This window comes from Poecilia reticulata, linkage group LG9 (genome assembly GCF_000633615.1).
Source record: "Poecilia reticulata strain Guanapo linkage group LG9, Guppy_female_1.0+MT, whole genome shotgun sequence".
Lineage (NCBI taxonomy): Eukaryota > Metazoa > Chordata > Actinopteri > Cyprinodontiformes > Poeciliidae > Poecilia > Poecilia reticulata.
Genome location: NC_024339.1, coordinates 5,538,714 through 5,557,012, shown reverse-complemented (window position 1 = coordinate 5,557,012; position 18,299 = coordinate 5,538,714). Strand labels below are relative to the sequence as shown.

The 18,299-nt window shown below is 39.2% G+C and overlaps 1 long non-coding RNA gene across 1 annotated transcript; it reads right to left on the bottom strand.

Annotated features, from left to right (window-relative positions):
* Positions 1-980: 980 nt before the first annotated feature.
* LOC103469748 (uncharacterized) lies at positions 981-16,477 on the bottom strand. The gene is made up of 4 exons (XR_534392.2): positions 16,206-16,477; positions 12,723-12,786; positions 12,601-12,651; positions 981-1,197 (listed from the first exon to the last, which is right to left on the bottom strand). It is a non-coding gene; the product is annotated as an uncharacterized LOC103469748 (long non-coding RNA).
* Between the last annotated feature and the right edge of the window lie 1,822 nt (positions 16,478-18,299).

The window sequence follows — 18,299 nt, the reverse complement described above, 5'->3', positions numbered from 1 at the left end:
GTCTCTCCATCCCTTCCCCCTCCTCTATATCTCTGAGGCTTTGATGTGCCTTAGTGCCTGGAAACGTAATAAAAAATGTATAATAGCCATTTCGTTTACTGTCTCTGCCGTTCCTTTCCTCCCCCCTGCCTCCCTCTCTCTGTTAGGGCCCTGACTCCATGTTTCTGAAAACTTCATGTTAGGGCCATCGGTTTAAAAACCAGCGTTTCCCACCAGCAAGAGAGAAGTTTTGATTTCCACACAAAAAGTCATCCATGTCATTTAAAAGTACGGAATGAAATAAATCGTCAGGTGAGAAAGAGAAACACAGTCCATCACAAACCGTTATTCCAACATTTATCGTTTTTCTGAGCCGCTTTGGTTCATTTCTTGGATCATTTTCGACATTTGCAAAACAGTAAGTGCGTTTCTCAAAATAATTTGCACAAACAGCAAAGCAGTGTGGATTACCTGCAGAATCCAGTTTCTTTCTCAAAATTAACTATCTGTATCAGTGAACATATCAGTGCCTCAGAATAAGTCTTTGTTTCATTGTGTTTGGATAACACAGTCAAATCGATTAGTCAAAATAACAGTGCACTCTGTTGTAAACCATATAGTTAAAGTTTAAAAATTATGAGAAATCAGTGGAAAGAGATTGGACTAAACTTACTCTTTTACTATAATTTTTGGACAGACTGTGTCATTGTGATAAAGAAAGCAGAGCACAAAGAAAAAAAAAAAAAAACAAAAGTAGAAATGGGAAGGTGGGATTGCCTCGTTAAGGAAAACATTCAGTGCTACAGGAGTTAGAGTGCAGTATTTCTATACTTTCCATGTGAGAAAAAAGGAGGAGTTGTTTGAGAGGAACCCCATGTTGTGGTGCTGTGATCCTGTTGTGGATTGCAAAACATTACCAGGATGTAAACTGGCATATGTTGTACCAAAGAGAAAAACTGTAAAAAGAAAAAGGCTTAAGATAAATCTGGTGCCGCTATAGGTTACAGCTGACAGAGCTTTTACTATTAAGTTCTTTGACACAATCAAACAGCACATCAGTTCATGCATGTAGTTAGATGTTGCTCATGACAAACATTTGACTTGCAGACGTCCATCTTGGAAGTGTGAGGAGGTTTCTAAGTGCACCCTGATGGGCTCCTTGCAGTTCCTTCATTGCATCGCAGGGAGTCGTTTGACAAAGGGACACTCTGACATCACCTGTGGACATGTAACATTTACGTGCCAACATATTAACTCGCAACTCGTGTTGCTATGTTTAAGGCTACATTTACACAAGACTGCTGCCTGGAAACTGCCGAGAAATAGTTCCACGTTTAGACGGCACCGCCAAGACAACTTGAGTCAGCTGTAGCCGTCATGCCAGGCCACTAGATGGCACTGTGAAATTAGCATGTCATCAAACACGTATGCGCTTTTGACGCTCAGCTTCCACATCACTTTGTAAACAGTAACTTGTCTCAGTTTCCCATATATTTCTTATCAGATATTACGTTAAGCTGAACACGTCAAGTAGCACAACACAGCACAACACAACACTATCCACCACCGTTTATGTTGTTACCTGCCAGATGTTGTATAAAATAAACCCTACAGCTGTGCATTCTGAGCATGCGGAGTACGTCTCACCTAAACGGTGGGTTAGGGTTACAGGAAAGTTTCACTGGTTTCTAAAAGTAAGAGTGTGAGAGACTCTGGTCAGTGGTGTCATAAATGAGCAGCTGGATCACAATTGTCACAGTTTAACTAAAGAGCGGCTCCATTAATGTTTCCTCAACTCAACCGCAGAAACCCATGACTCTTTCCAGGAACGATATCAAGAGTTTTACCCGTCCTACATAATTATTTACATTTTTTGCAAACAATTCTGAGCAAAATTGAGTTTCTGGTTCATCATTTATAGATGTAAAAGCCTAAACTCCCATCATTGGTTGTAACGTGCGTCACAATGCACTATAAAAGACATGTAGTTCTACTCCTGATATTAGCTAGCTGATACAGTCCACTCGAAAAAAGAGCTATCACTGCTGAAGTGGAGTTCTCCCTCCTACAAGCAATCTTTAATTGAGTACAGGCACCCTTTGTGGAGAGCACAGAGACCAGACAACAGACAAGCTTCATTTGGGTCTGTTATCAAGTTAATTACTGGATTAACAAGCGCCAGCAGCTCAGCTGCTGCCCAGTCGCCTCACTATAATGCTGGCATCTTACATCAGGGTGCAGCGAGTGAGCACAGAAGTCAGGGTAAATTAAGCATTGATCTTCATTGGGATCCCTCGAAAACTGGCTGAGAAAGTCAAGCCTCTGTGCAAATGAAGGGATCTTCGCACCGTCTCCCTACTTTTTCAGGGAAGCACCATCACCAGGTTTTGGCTTATCGTCTGTTGGTTTCCTGTATATTACTCTATGACTGTTTTTCAAATTTTATAGATAATTTTCACTGCTCTAAAAGAGCCCTAAGTAACATTAAGATACTTTTAAATTAACTTACTGAAGAATGTAGGTGCACCAATCAGATGATTGTGGCTGATTTATGATTTTTGCAAAGCTTGATGTGCATTTCACACGATTCCGACTTGTAGCTTTACCAATGAGTGGTAAAAGTGTGTTTTACTATAATATTAAAGGGGCAGTGTTATATATTTTCTAAGCATACATCTACTTGCTTGTTCTATAAAATGCCACCAATTTTCCTTCAGTTGTTACATAAATGCAATATATCTAAAAAAATATTTAATTTTTTTGCAATTTGATGCCTTGAAATGAAGCCTAATCTCTGTTGGTTTTATCTGTGTGACTGCGTCATTTCATTGTGTTTTGAATTGATTTTTTAATTCACTATTGTGTGCTTAGCTCTGTCACTTTATTCTCATGATTTCATTTATCTTATTTCTGACTGATGTTCAGATCTACAGCAGTGGCTGCTGTTAAAGGGCTTTGTAAATAAACCTGATGATGATGATGATGATGATGATGATGATGATGATGATGATGAAACTGACCTCCGTCTCATCACTACTCTTTCCTGTAGCTCAGAGAATAAACTTTAAATACTATTGTTGGTTAATAATCACTGAATGGCTTAGCACCAAAATACATTAAAGATCTGCTGTTGTATCAACCGCCCAGACCTTTCGGGTCTTCTGGTTCTGGTTCTGCTCTGTATCCCCTGAGCCAAACAAGCAACATTCAGTTTTTGTTCTAACAATCTTCCAGAACATTGCAAAACTGCTGAAACACTGAGTTAGCCATTACCAAACTTTCCCATAATATTCTAATCCATTAACTGGGTCTACCATTTATGATACTGGATCACATTTTACATGTTTTTTTTCTGGATGTCCTTGCAGCATTCCACATGGATTAACATGTAGCTTCTTTCTACATTTTTGCTGTAAGTTTTGCATCATCCTGTTTCTTTCCAATTTATACCTAAAGATCTGTGCTAGTCTTTGCCTCAAGCAAAGGTATTCACATGCCTTTTACTTTTTCACAAGTGACGGTGGGCAGGAGGAGATGGACGGGCGGATGGGGGGCTTCCTCCTGGAATAATAAGGGTGCTGCAGCAGCCTGTGGTGTGTAGACAGAAGAACTGAGACCAAAGGTGAAACTTTCAATTCACTGGTACAGATGTGCCAACCCTCAAGTCATGGGATTTGGATGATAACTGAGAAGCGAGGGAAAGAAAATCAGAGACCCAAGCAGCTGATGGATTTATATAGAGTGGGGAGCTTGGAGTTGAACCACTGATACAGAGAATCCATATAAGTCAGCCGTGCTTCCAGGTTTCTTTATATTAGATTTGGTTTGGTGCATGTTGAGCAGAGGGGAGAGACCCCGGGGCAGACCCACGACATGCTGGAGGAATTACACGTCTCTTCTGACCTGAAGTCTCCTGGCCGTCCTCTGGACGAAGCTGAGAGTGGAGGATAGACATGTGGATGGATGGATCGAGTTCGTGACAATTTACTGCCAATTGAACCATGAGTCATGGTTCTATTGGCAGTAATGGCATTCATCCACTCATTTTCTGTACCCTGTTCATGGGGGCTGAAGCCCAATGCAGAGCAGATGCAAGGTGAAGGTTGCCAGTCCATCGCAAGGTCAACTCACACAAACGGTTTGAGACAGGAAACTTTGCGTTTCCATTACAAATGTGCACAAGACTTTTCTGGTATTCTGCTAATGTCCAAAAAAAAAAAAAAAAACAATTTTGAAATTGCAGTGTTTCCATCAAATAAGAAATGTAACTAAAATCACATGGATTAGCTTGTTCACACAATAAGTCATTAAAAGTCATGTTGTTGACTAATGTAAAACAGTTATGACATCATATTTCAGCCATGGCGCTAGCGCTCACCGTCTATCAGCCATCATTCAGGTATTGGAATGGCAAACACCTTATACTTGGAAGCGGGTACTGATGCTACATTTTGGAGAAATAACAGCGGATTTCACAGAAGAGCTATGGGTTCAACATCTTTGAATGACAAACATCAACTTTTGATGAACTGTGTGATGCTGTGGAGGCACCAGCTGCATTCTGTCCAAGGAGGCCCCTGTCCATAAATAAACTGTTGCTGCTGTTAACAAGCAGATGTGATCAGAAAAAAGTTTTTCCATTGCTGTTTTTCAATAGAAACAAAAATAGACCAGCTAATCCTAGTGCATTTTTTTAAAATAAAAAAACGTTTTTTTTCAATTTGCATGTTTCCACTAATTAATTTGTGCAATTCCAATTTGCAGTTTCAAGGTAAATGGAAATCAATCAAGTTGTGCTGCACTTTTTCCATCAACAAGTCAGCTCACAGTGCTTTACATCATAATAACACAAGAACAAGAAGTCATAAAAACAACATGCAGCCAACAACTCAGGAACCAGAGACAAACGTTACAGTTTGATGAGTTTGACAGTTCACTTCGTCTTTGGTTGATAATTGTAGTATAGTGATGCAGAGTAAACCCACACATCCACGGGGAAACACAGAAAATCCACACAGACGTTCACCAACCAAGACTTGAACCAACTAGAGGAGAATGCTAACCCCACGGAGTAGCAAAGCTACAACAGCAACATCCGATCAGGTAAGACAGCAGCTGCAAGGGTATTGATTATTCTGGCAGACAACTTTTACATTGTTTTCTCTGGGTTTTTTTTTTTTAAACAGGCAGTGCAGAGCCCTGAAACCGAAACAAATGTGTTGGTGTTCTCATTCTGTGGCGTGTTTTTCTTTCCGAACACGCCTGTGGCATGGATGTGGAATAAATATTCCCCAGTCGTCGCTCGGCGTTTCCACCTTTACCCTGTGTCAACCCTCCCCATTACACCCATTCATGCCTCCCCCGGTCCCAGATCCACCCACTTCCTCCCAAGGTGGTTCCTTTCTGCCAGTCAGCATTTCCCCCCGGCAGGAAAGGGGCGTTTGATCCGAGCCTCTTCAACTCTCCCTGACTCACTCGCGCTCCGGCTCTTTGTTGCCTTTCAAGCTGTTCGGGCTCGCCACTCTCACACAGAGACCGTCTCCATTACTCACCGTCAAAATCCGAGTTCAAAGATGACATTCTCTGACTTTATTAAGGCATGTCAGTTCGACTCTGTGAAGTTGTTGCGCTTTTCAAATGGCAAAGAGAAAATTATATTTAAAAGGGGAAAAAAATACAAGTTTTGCTCTCGTTTTGAAGTACACGAGTGACATCACAGAAGGGAAGGAAATGGTGTCGACTGTAATTTGTCTTTTACAAATTACCATTATCAACGAGACAAGGCTGGGTTCATAGTCCAACAGACTCGAGGCCTGGCGAAAGTGCTACTTTTGTCAAATCCCAGTCATAAACTTCAACGTGAATTATTGAGATTTATTTTCATTTTATTTTTCTGATAGGCTAGACCAAAACTTTCAAAGCTCTCCGACAATAATTGAATTTTATTTATATATTCTGCATTTCAAAGAGGGGCCACTTTGGAAATTAATCCTACAACAATGAACCCAATTGAAGGGCTAGTACTATGTCCTTTTTAGAGATTTATATCATATTAAAGTGATATTCATCAAAAACACTCCCTGAGTGTTACTTCTTTCTTTCACGCATGTTTTGGAAATTGTTCAATCTCCCTTGGAAACCATTCTGCCTTTACGATTACTTTCCTCCCCAGAGCCCACAGTCTCCTTAGACCTGCAGAAAACTGTGATTCCCTCCACCTTGCTTTGAACATCATCACTGTAGCTGTAATGCTGCGTTCCCACACAGCTGACCCCATGCACTCCTTTGCTTTGATGTACTTTCTAAAGTTTCATCCTGGAGCGTACAATTTCACGTTTAGTTCCGCGGATAAACACTCTGTATGTGTGAAGGGTTAAAATAATGCTGCATTTGCTCAAGTGTACAAAACCGACAGGGGCTGCACTTGTAAACGTTCATTGCTTCCCAAGAAATGATGTATGCTATTCCTTTCTTTTATTTTTTTCACAGGAAGTAACCTCACAATAAGATTACTTCTTAATCCAGGGTATGCGTGGGCATTTATTGCATACTTAATTGTATATTGTGAAAAAATTCTTATGATAGTTTTTGAATAGAAAACTGACTGTATGATCGGAAAAGTTACTTTTGCTATTTTCTCCATTGCTCCACGAGAACTTTAATAAATATCAGTAAATCCCAAAATATGATTAAATGTCGTTACTGTGTGCAACTTGGTGATATAAATCACACTTTTTTTTAAGGCAGCAGCATCCTGAAGTAATCTGTTGTGAATGGGAGTATCCAGGCTGACCAATAAGCCACAAAACTCAAAAAAGTAAACAGAGTGCCTCTTCCTTTAGCTTAATGCTAATTTCGTACAGCTCTGGCCTGGCAGAACGATGTGGACAAATTCACAGTATGATTAGGTTAAAAAACAAAATGGTACAAGTCGTATTTTGCAAAACTTGAAAAATACGACTTTCTACACAGAAATATACACAATTAACGGGTGATGAAGAGACTGAATTAAGCTAATTACCAGACAACTGGAAATAAATACAGGCCACAACGTTGACAGTTTTACATAAGCAGAAGTTTGTTTTAGCCCATCACATGAAACACTTTAAAACTGAAGTTTGTCATAAAGTGGGGAAAAAAAAGTTTAAGACAGGAAGTTGTAATGAATCATCCTGCTGCATCAGTCTCTCTACATCTCCTGCATTCTCTCTCATCAAATGATTTGAGAAAAGATTTTTCAGGGCCTCATTAAGTGTTTATCCTGTTTGCAACCATCAGCCCCAGCGCTGTACCTGACAGCTCATCGTTGAAATCAGTCCCCCACCCCCATCTGTTAAAATCCTCTCATGTCATTCCAGATTGCTCATGGAGAGGAGAATCAGGTTTGCCTCCCTCTCTACTGCTGTGTGAGTTTTTTTGTTCTTTCAGGTGAGCAGCACAGCAGATAAATAAGCTCCTTTTCTCTCTCACGACTTCCTTCTTTCTGTAAGGTGTGGAGGAGCTAAATTTGTTAGCAGATTTGTTTGCACATTCATCTGCCTTCACCAAGGATTGTCTCCATTTGTTACCAAGCGATTCATCTCTCCTCCTCCCTTGCTGACAAGTGGAGGGAACGTTCGGCGTCTAGATATTTTTCTCGGCTTCAAACGGCTAGCTGAGCTCCCTTAATCCCCACTATGAAAACTGCTCAACTTCCTCTGTTTTCTTATGCAGGGACGAGGGAGAAGTCTTTGTTTTCCAGGGTAATCTATGCAAGTTTGAGTTAGCGAATGTGACTCGTGGAGTATCTAGCTAGTCAGAGCCATCTTAATTCACACAAGTGGAACGGAAATGACTTCCTTCTCCTCCTCTGTTTTTATCCTCGCTACTTCTATCTCACTCCATCACTCTCCTCCTCTCCCGGGACCCTTCCTCCGTACTTTACTCCTCTTCAAAGCCATCCACTCCACCCTCTCCCTCTCATCGCTACTTTGGTTTTATGACTTGAATGTCCTCTGTCTCCTTTATCCACCGTTTCTAAAGTAAAGTCAAGCACAAACACTAGCGCAGCCCTCCCTGTCCCCACCGCGCCGCTCTCTCCGTGTCCTCCTCAGGTTGAGCAGAAGGTCGTAGTCATCAGCAGTCCATTACGGCACAGCGGTAGGACCGGCCTGCTCAGTCGTGTGCTTTTTTTGTTTTTTTTCTCCGCTGAATTCTGCAGAAGCAGAGCACAATGAGGCACTGAGCGGGCCGAAACCCCAGCACAACAGTTATGATTTTCCTGCAAGTCGAGTTTATTCGTGTAGCACATTCACATTGGGTTCAAAGTGTTTTAGGTCATAAAATCATGGACACCAGTCATGAAACATGAGATGAACATTTACGTTTTGTCCAATGTCATCAAAATCATAAAAAAAAAATACACAGCAAATAGTCTGATCAATGCTTCGGTTACAAGAAATCAAAGATAACTCCAATCAGGTGGGGTTTTAGCCTTGATTTAGAGGAACTCAGTGTTTCGGCTGTTTTCAGTTCTATTCAAAAATGCTTAATTGATCCCAAAGGGAAATTAAATGTTGTTGTGACTCATTAATTCAATATTCCTCAAAGAGTTTTGTTGTTTTCTGGAAGTTTGTTCCATATTTGTGGTGCGTAGAAGCTGAATGCTGCTTCCCCATGTTTGGTTCTGGTTCTGGGGAYGCAGAGCAGAACCAGAAGACCTGAGGGGTCTGGAAGGTTGGTACAACACCAGCAGACTTTTAATGTATTTTGGTCCTAAACCGTTCAGTGATTTATAAACTAACAGTATTTTATAATCTATTCTCTGAGCTACAGGGTACCAGCGTTATGACTTTAGATATGGGATGATGCAGCAGCGTTCTGGGTCAGCTGCCTTAAAAAATTGACTTTTTAAAGGCAGACCTATGAAGACACTGTTGCAATAATTAATGTGACTAAAGATAAATGGATGGATGAGTTATTCTAGATCTTGCATTAGTCTTCTAAACCTAGAAATGTTCTTCAGGTCATAGAAGACTGATTTTGTAACTGTCTTTATGCGACTCTGAAGGTTCAGGTCTGGGTCCATTACTACATCCAGAGAGTGAAACTGTGCATCTCGTTCCATTGCACCGAACTTTGCAAGAACGATAAAGTTGGAAAGTTGAGCTTCATAACTGTAATAAAAAGTCCATCTAAATTCCTAATACAGAAATGATTGATGACATTTTTACTATGCATTAGCAACGACCCTTTAAAACAGCACTGAAAGCACTTGAGGCTATTTCCCCCTCCCCCTCTTTGTATTCAGTCAGATTGCAGCAGAGGTACCATATTATTATAATTGCTTCAGCAGCAGATAAGCTGTGTTATCCTGTTTTGCCATTTGCGTAGGCAGCCAGAAAGGGGAAAAAGAAAAAAAAGAATTGCTTCTGGCATATTTTTATTGCAATTCTTAAAAGTTTTTGAGAATTCAAGTGCAAATAAAACTTTCAGTCAATGTTACGATTTAATCCACCAGTTCAGTTTTTCTTTTTTCTTGTGAAAATCTACCAAAAGACATTCAGTGTAAAATCTTGATTAAATTCAAAATATGGTGTTTTAAAAATGTGAAGCACCTTCATCATCGTTTGATGTTATGATTCTTATTCTTAAGGGCAAACCCAGTTTGTTGTGATGGTCTAAGGTGAAAGTGCTGAAAGATTTACAAGATGGGTTATGGATAATAAACCTGAAGGTTTTCTGTTGGTCCAGCTAAACAAGGTGTTGCACAATACAAAAGTATTTTTTAATTTTTTATGTTTTGTCACATTACAACCACAACTTTACCCCTGACCTGAGTGCTGTTTTTTTGTTACTGTTGCTATCAACCCATATTTTGTTTAAATATAAGCTTAGAAGAAATCAATAATTTGTATTTTGTATGTAAGCTGTCTCAGTCAACATGGCTTTCAGTAATTTTCAACATTGTGTAGTTCAACCTTTCTGTCTAGTAAATATAACTTTACATGTTATACAGTTTATCCTACTTACATGTAAATAGCAAATCCTTGAGTCCCCCTCTAAAAATGCTTGTAACTGGTTACTTTAATAGTTTAAATTTGGAAGTTATAAAGCTGTTCCATATTTTTAAAAAAGGAAAAACACTTTTAAGGAATATTATTTTGTACTGTTTTACAAAAATGTAAATTCTTTGACCCTTTTTAGCATGTAGGAAGTATAAATGGAAAAATACACACCAATTTATTTCTCTGTTTGGGTACAATTCATGGGAATAGGATGCACCATGATTGATGATCAATTATTCTGGTCTTGCAAGTTAAAAGTCACAGAAAACTGCAGTAAAATATTTAAAATGCACTCGCCTTAAGGTTGCTTTTTTGACTATGATTGTATTTAGAGGTGAAAACTATTCAGATCCCATGCTTTGATTACTTGTTTACCGATCAAACCTCGACTGGTTATGTCTGAGTTGATACAGGAAACGTTGGAAGTAACACCGTGTGTGTTCTTCACTTGGCACGTCTGTAGACGCCAACGTCTACAGTCTCCCCCATGTCTGCTCTTGGGGGTCCAGCCAATCAGCTGTTGATTTTCCTTCCACTCAGTAATAATGTACAACCCCCATTAAAATACAATGAAGTTTGTGGAAACTTTACAAAATGTGAGCAAGGACAGAATATGATGTACAGCAGGCCTGAGTGAAGTTGCCTATTGTTTTAAAGTCAACCTTCCCTCACACACATACAAAATTGGTTTCAATGAATGAAGTGTTCTGCAAACATTTTCAGTTGTGCTGCTTTTGCTTTAAAGATATTAATTAAAGTTTCAAAAGGTCAACCAGCCCTTTCCCACCCCCAACATCGTCAAGTCAAACAAAATTGGTGAGAATCAACTCTGCTCCGTTTGTGCAACATAAACTTGTGTCTGTGCAGCTATCGTTTCAAAGATATTAACAAAAAAAAGTTTCCCGAGGTCATCAGAGGTCTACCAATCCCCCCACATTCACAAAAAACAACTTTCAGTAATATTTTCAAAACAAACACGGTACAAATTTAATTTGTTTTGCTGCACAAACGTAGCAGAGTTGATTCACACCAATTTTGATTGATTTCGTTAATGTGGGGGAGTTGGCTGACCTCTGATGACCTCTTGAAACTTTCACATTAATATCTTTAAAAAAAATTCTGTACAAATGAAACTCTTTGCCACACAAACATGACAGAGTTGATAGACACCAAATGTTTGATTTGAAAAAGGTGTAGGGGGGGTGGGCGGTTAACTTTTTGACCTTTAAACTTTCAGTAATATCTTCAAAGCAAAAGCAGCACTAATTGAAATGTTATCAGCACAAAAGCAGCAGAGTTGATTGATGCCAATTGTCTTTGATTTGAAGAAGGTTGGGGAGATGGTTGACCTCTGGTGACCTCTGGAAACATTTACTAATATCTCTTCAATGATAGCGAAACAATCCAAAATCTTTGCTGCACAATCGTAGCACCAATGTTTGACAGCGATTTTGTTAGATTTAAAGATGAGGGCAAGGCCTGACTTCATTCAGGTGTTCGACAATAAGAACAAAAAGAATGCCGACGCAGCTTTATTGTAAACATAGATTAGTCCAGGTCAACAATGATGTCAATTTCTGGGAAGCAAACGAAGAATTGAGTTTGCTGCGTGAATGTTTTGCACAAACCAGGCAAAGACATTCATGAGCGGACTGTGATTGCATTCGCAAATTGTTCGGGGAACGCTCCTCTGCATAAATGCCTCATAGAAAACAGCACAGCATCGTGCCAGATGCTCCCTGGAAATGGACACATTTATGCCACAATTAAAATAAACAACCATCTGTAACAGTTGGTGTTATCAACCTGTTGTTTGAGGTTTACAATGAATCCCTTTTCCTAATTTTCTCTTGAACACATGTAGACGGCGTTTACCGTGATGCGATTAGTGTTTGGAACCCGGTATGTGCACAATGTCCCAAAGTGGTTATTTGTACTAAATCTATTATATTTCAGTACACATGATCCTGTTTGCTTGCTAAATTATTCATTGCATATTTCAAACTCTGTGCACGCTCATCTCCATGTTAGTTTAAATGTCGTTTTTTCGCCCCCTCCACATTTCAGCATCTTGAAGTCTGAACTAACCTTTCAAAATGGCACCGGCTGACCATTTCCTTAGCAAAAACAAAAAAGAAAAAAAGAAGAATTGAGTGTGCTGCCTATAAGGTTGTCTTGGCTCACCCTCCATCTGAATTACTGTGCTGCGGTCACTCCGCTCGTGTTTACGCAGGACTCATTTTGCAGTGATTGATTTTGCCCCCAAACACACACACACATACACACACACACACACACTCGACAAGACTTTGGAAATTGTCAGCTATCGATTTTCAATTCACCAACTCTCTCTGTGGCGAAATTCGTCCTCGCATTCTTTTCATGGGAGAGCGGCTTAATTAGTTTTAAGATTTGTTCTACTTGGACACAAATGGCAGATAATGGCTCTTGTGGGACTTTGCACACAGCCTGTTGTGCTATTGGCATGGCATAAAGCCCAGCTGTGAATTCAAAGACATCTCAGGTTTTACAATTAACTGATTAATCTGCCACAGTGCTACCGCTAATAACAAACCTGCTGTTCATTACGAGGACAAAACATTGAATGATGCATCATCAACAGGAACTGTTAGGAAAGAAAAAGGAAATTAGACAAAAAGAGACAAAAATTGGAGAAAAGTTGTAAAAGAACTGTACCTCTATGCTGTATCGCTTTTACACCAAGCGCTCCTCCGGAGTGGCTGACCGTACAGCTGACCTTCTGCTGACAAAATGACAGATGGAATGAGGAGGGTTTATGATCTTAGCAAAAGCTGAGCTGCTGCACCCTAAAAACCAGGCCATAATAGCTCTCTTCATCCTGTGGAAGTTGTATTCCTGGAGGGCATGTAGTCATAAAAGAAACGCGTTTCTAAAAAGATGACCATGGAGCCTGGAGTGTGGCGAAGGAGAAGTCAAAAACCAAAATGAATGGAGTTGGTATCTTTTTCCTCAATTACCTTGACACCATTTTCCACTGTCCTGTTTATTGTCTTTTTTACACTGGCTTCTCTAGCCAGTCCTATTTTTGCTTTCCTCTAAGCTTGTTATTGTTTTACTTATCTTTGTCATTTTGGGCTTTGATTTTCTCAACTCCAGCCGTCTGCACATTTTGTTTGTCCTTTCCCGTTTCTCTACCCGCCTGTCCCCCTCCTGGCATTTCTCTTCTCCTCTCTCTCTGCTTTTTGTCATGTCTCTTTGGCCATGGTCCCATTTCCCCAATTGGCTTAGTGGCAGTCTAATCATTCTTTGACACCCCTTCTGTCGTCTCCCCTATCTCTCCTCCTGCTGCCATCCTAATCCTCTGATCGGTAAATACCCTTTTTTTTCTGCAAACATTGCTTCTCGGCAGCCCACTGCCCTTCTAGTATACACCACTTCTCCTCAGTGAGTACTGATGATACTTCCATTTCCTTCCAGCAATGCAGAGAGTTGAAAAAGCCAGCAAAATACTTTAAGAGAAATTCCTTGGGCTCTTCAACCAGCTACCTTAACATGAGTAAGATTGGGTATCCGCTTCTGTTGTCAAAGGAAAATATGTTGATGCCGTTCAAAAATAATGCTCTATCATCAGGTTATTATGCTGTTTGATTGACCATATAATAGTGCAAATTGATACAAAAATAAATTTGAATTATGGAAAGACAGTAATTTTGAAAAAACTCACGTTTTTTGCTAACATTTTTGCACTCGGATGAGATGGGTTTTTTTGGCTGTTTCGAAATTAGCGCATTTCGTAAAACTGCAATGGAAACACTTTTTTGCATAATTTGAGTTATGATCAACAAGCGGATGTTACTACTGGCGGAAAGGACAAAGAAAACAACAGGAAGTGGTTGGTGATGGCGCTGCATGTTTTGAATTACTTATCGCGAGAACAATCTTATTCATGTGTGATTATAATTGGATTACTTATTTTATAAAAATAACGCAACTGCAAAATTGTGTTTTTTTCTTCTTTTTTTCCAACATTAGTGGAATATCAAACTTTTCCGCACAATCGCAGCTACAGTAGCATGTGCAATTTTATCAACAGATAAGCCAGGCTGCCACAGATTTCTTAGAGTTTAAAAAATTCCACTACTCCCACACCATGTGTACCGCACATAATCGGCGGTACACATGAATCAACTCGACTATGACTCAAATGTCACAGCAACAACCTTAAATCTCAGGATATACTCACGTCGGCATGTCAAATGCCTGTTAAAACTTAAAATAAAGGTATCAACCTTCCCTTAATTTCTCAATGATTTCCTACTTGGCAGATTTAAAGCAAATCCCAGAGAACCTTAAATTTGATGATTAAATAAAGCAAGGCATCACATCAGAGCAAACGGGACATGCCCCATCCCAGTGCAGTGGAAGTTATAGAACTGAGTTATACAACATTCATTCAAATACACATGCTATATTCAGAATAGGAGAGGATCACCAAACAAGATATGGCAGCACAAATTCCCCTTTATGTCGTTATGTTTAAACCTCTTCACACCATTTTTCAATATGCCAGTGCTGAAAAACAGCTACTTGCTATGTACAGTCCACCATGCAGCAACATTATAATTGTTAGAGTGCTTGATAATTTTAATATTTCTAATGCCTGTCTATCAGCTGATTGAAAATGTAACAATTTGTCTCTGGTTTATTCCCAGAGCTCCTGCGAAATGCAGTCTATCTGGAGTCTATCTGCGTAACCTCATTTACCAATGTTCCTCAACTCACTTCGTTTCGGACAAACCGGGACTGGAATTAAATTATGATGCAGCAAACGATCCTAAAATGTAATTGAAGGACAGACAAAAACTGTGGAGTATTCCTCATTTAATCTTTAAGCAGTATTTTTAATAAGATGCCTAATAAATTTGGGTCTCAGAAAAAAACATGTCCTGACATTTTCTCTACAATATAGTTGTCCAAGACAGTATAAGACAAATTATAATACCATTCAAATGCCCATCATGTATTTTAGGACCTAAAGCTTTTCAGAAACCCAGTGGAGTGCTGTGGGTCACTGTGCAATCCAATAAAAGCCCTGGGTCACTGGAAACTCCACTACTATTTGAATATGCCAAAAACTTATGATTTCAAAGCTCTTTTCCTTCTGGCCAGTCTTACGTTTTTGGCCTTTCAATCTACACTTCTTGTTAGCTTGCACACAAGACAAAGTTACATGTTGAGAAGTTGTGGAAAATAGAAGATGGTCAGCTGTCATTTTTATGACTGAACTCTGTTTTATTTTTGTTGTTGTTTTTGAAACTACAGTTGGTAAGCTACTAGCCACATGTCTGTTACACAGCTAACAACAGGCTAGCTAAACAAGAGATTAGCTTGTTTAACAAGCTAGTACTAGCTTATTAGATGGCCAGTGTTACAAAATATAATGAGCATAAATGCTATATAAAAGGCAATAATCCTGTAAAATATTGTTTTTCTGACAGACTTGCTTTTAATATATTTTATCAATCTATTTTGATCATATGTGTAACAGAGAAGCTGGTTAGCATGTCATGGTCATGTCCACATAAAACTACTGATTTGAACATAACACTTTTTTTCATCTACTTTCCATGAGGATCAACATGGATCATATGTAACATAAATGTAAAAAATACCTCTATAACAGTATCATAACAATAATCAATCTGCTACTTTACATACAGCTTTCCGTCTTGGGTAAAAAAAAAATCCATAATTTAGATCAAATATTTGTGTTAATGCGATTAAGCCGTGGAAAGTGGAATGCTAATTATTTCACTTCACGGGTTTATTAACTGAACAAGATTCACGTGGCTAACGGTAATAATCGTTACACCTAATTTTCTGATTTGCGCTGAATCCTTCTGCTGATCTGCTGTGACTTGTCATTCTGTTTTAATATAAAGATATGCGTTTTCATCTGCATAGCCATATGCAGTACAGGCATTGCTTAGTTGATAAAATATCGCTAAATTAAACAACTGCCAAATATAGAGAAAAGGGCATGCATAAGTATAAATGGCTGCCTCTGAAATAGCACTATAATTTAGGCAAACCCCACTTTGTCAAGAGGCACATTCAAATGGTCTTAAAACTGGATTAACAAATGAGTATTATACTAATTTCTTTAATTGCTAATAACTTAAGTGAAAGGTCACTCACCTAGAAGCTGATTTTCATACTTTTCAAAGTTCAAGAAAAGACTTCCTCCTGGTTTCCATAATCCAGTTGAACAACCTCGTCGTCGTTGATGCCTTTTAAGCAGCTAATCACTAATCAGTGTGCATGTTATTAACCTTATTAGCTGCACCTGTGGCACACCCGCAGCTCGAGACTCCAAAGCCAGTTCATCCAACTGCAGCAGTGAGCTTTCGGTAAGATCATGTCCGAGCCCCGGGGGTAATATAGATGAAGGATTAAATAGTTCATCCCAATAATCGGCCATTAAACCTCCAGGAACCTATGGCCAAAAACAAAAAAAAGACAAGAAAAAAAAAAAGAGGATTGCTGCAAATGCTGACTGTTTCCAGAGAAATGGCGTCGTCGCCTGCTTATTATTTAGGCTAATTAAAAGTCATGTCGATTTAGAGGGAAGATTTTTTTTTATTTTCAAATTAGTATTAACATGCAAATTAAATTTTGCTTCATTAAAAAAAAAGAAGGAAATCTTAAGCGACAGAAGAATTATGCAGCCACATTTTTAAAGCTACAGTTTTTCTTAAATCCGATAAAGACTTCCTTCCATTTTCAGTGAACATACAGAGATCATTTACTGCCATTTTTTGTGCATCTGCCCTTTTCCAGAGCACATTATATGAATCCATTATTTGGTGCAATTGTTAAGTGATTGTTTTTGAAAACACATTATTGCTGCTTCAGTTTCATCTGCCTCAATTTTATGATTTTTTTTTTTGGCTCATTCCATCAAGCATCAAATGGAAAAACAGGAACAGAGATGTGCATCGTGAAATAGAGCAGATGCCATTCCAACTTGACTGAACAGCAGAAGAAGTCTTGACTACTTTCTACAAATCTTCACTACAAAGTAGCAGTTTCCAAAATGGCCACCCAGTCCACCTTTATAAACACGTAGGAGTCTAGTTTTGGCTAGTAGTACCTAGGGGCGCGGTATAGGGGGGAAAAGTTATGACAATTCTAGCGGCCCCTGAGCGACAGGGGGCCCTCCACAATTTATTTTTTGTTCATAGAAATAAAAAAAAAATTGGGGCCATGTCAATTACAAAATTAATCATATTGTGTTTTCGAAGATTGCTTTTAGCAGTAAAAATGTAATGTTGCCCCTCCCAGACCAAAAAACACATCCATATTTGCCCTGAACCCCCCTAGATCTGCATGAAGTCTTTAGTTCCTGCTCAGTGCGCTTGATCGTGATGCTGTTCAGCAGTAGTCAGTGGAAGACAGGAACGATTGTGCCAGTTACTATGCTGCTAAGAAAAATTATAAAGTAAAGTTTTCAAAAAAGTAGAAAAATAGAGAGGGAGAGAGAAAAAGGTAAGAGTGTCAATTTATAGCCCAGTTTTTCTCCCAGAGGTCAGTAGACTGTATGAGATGATCAACTATTTAGCATAAGTAGCTTAGCTACCAACTGTTTGTATCTAATGCTAGTTAAAACTACTACTTTTAACTAGCATGAATGAATGAATTAAGGAAAAACATTACCAAGGTATTCATATATTTTAACTTGTCCCTTGTACCTTTTACCACACTTAACAGATGAGTCAGTAGGCAGCATCTCTATCCCACGTCCCTCCTGACCTGTCCTCTCCCCTAAGTGAAATTAAAGCTGCAGTATGTCACTTTTATAAAAAAAAAATTCACATATTTGTTAAAACTGTCATTATGTTGTGACTGTATAGTATGACAGATAATCTCTGAAAAATCTATTTCCTCTCCTTTCTCCCAGTGCTAGAAACAACCAGTCAGTGGCAGGAGAGTTTTAGCACCGTCAATCACAATCTCATGTGGTGCTGCTCATCCTTCCTCCCCATTGCTCTGTGCTATGCTGCAGCTTGCATAGCCTGTTGTGAATGCTCAGTCTAGTTAGCATAGCTACCAGTGACAGCAGATAAACATTATTTTCTGTAATGATAAGTTGTTTCTCCGCCATTAGCACATTTAGCAGTGAGTGAATGAGGTTAATTGACAGCACTAAGACCCTCCTCATGGTTCTGATTGGTTGTTTTGGCCAGAACGGTGCATTACTTTAGCTAGCAGTAGCTGTTCAGGGACGAGGTG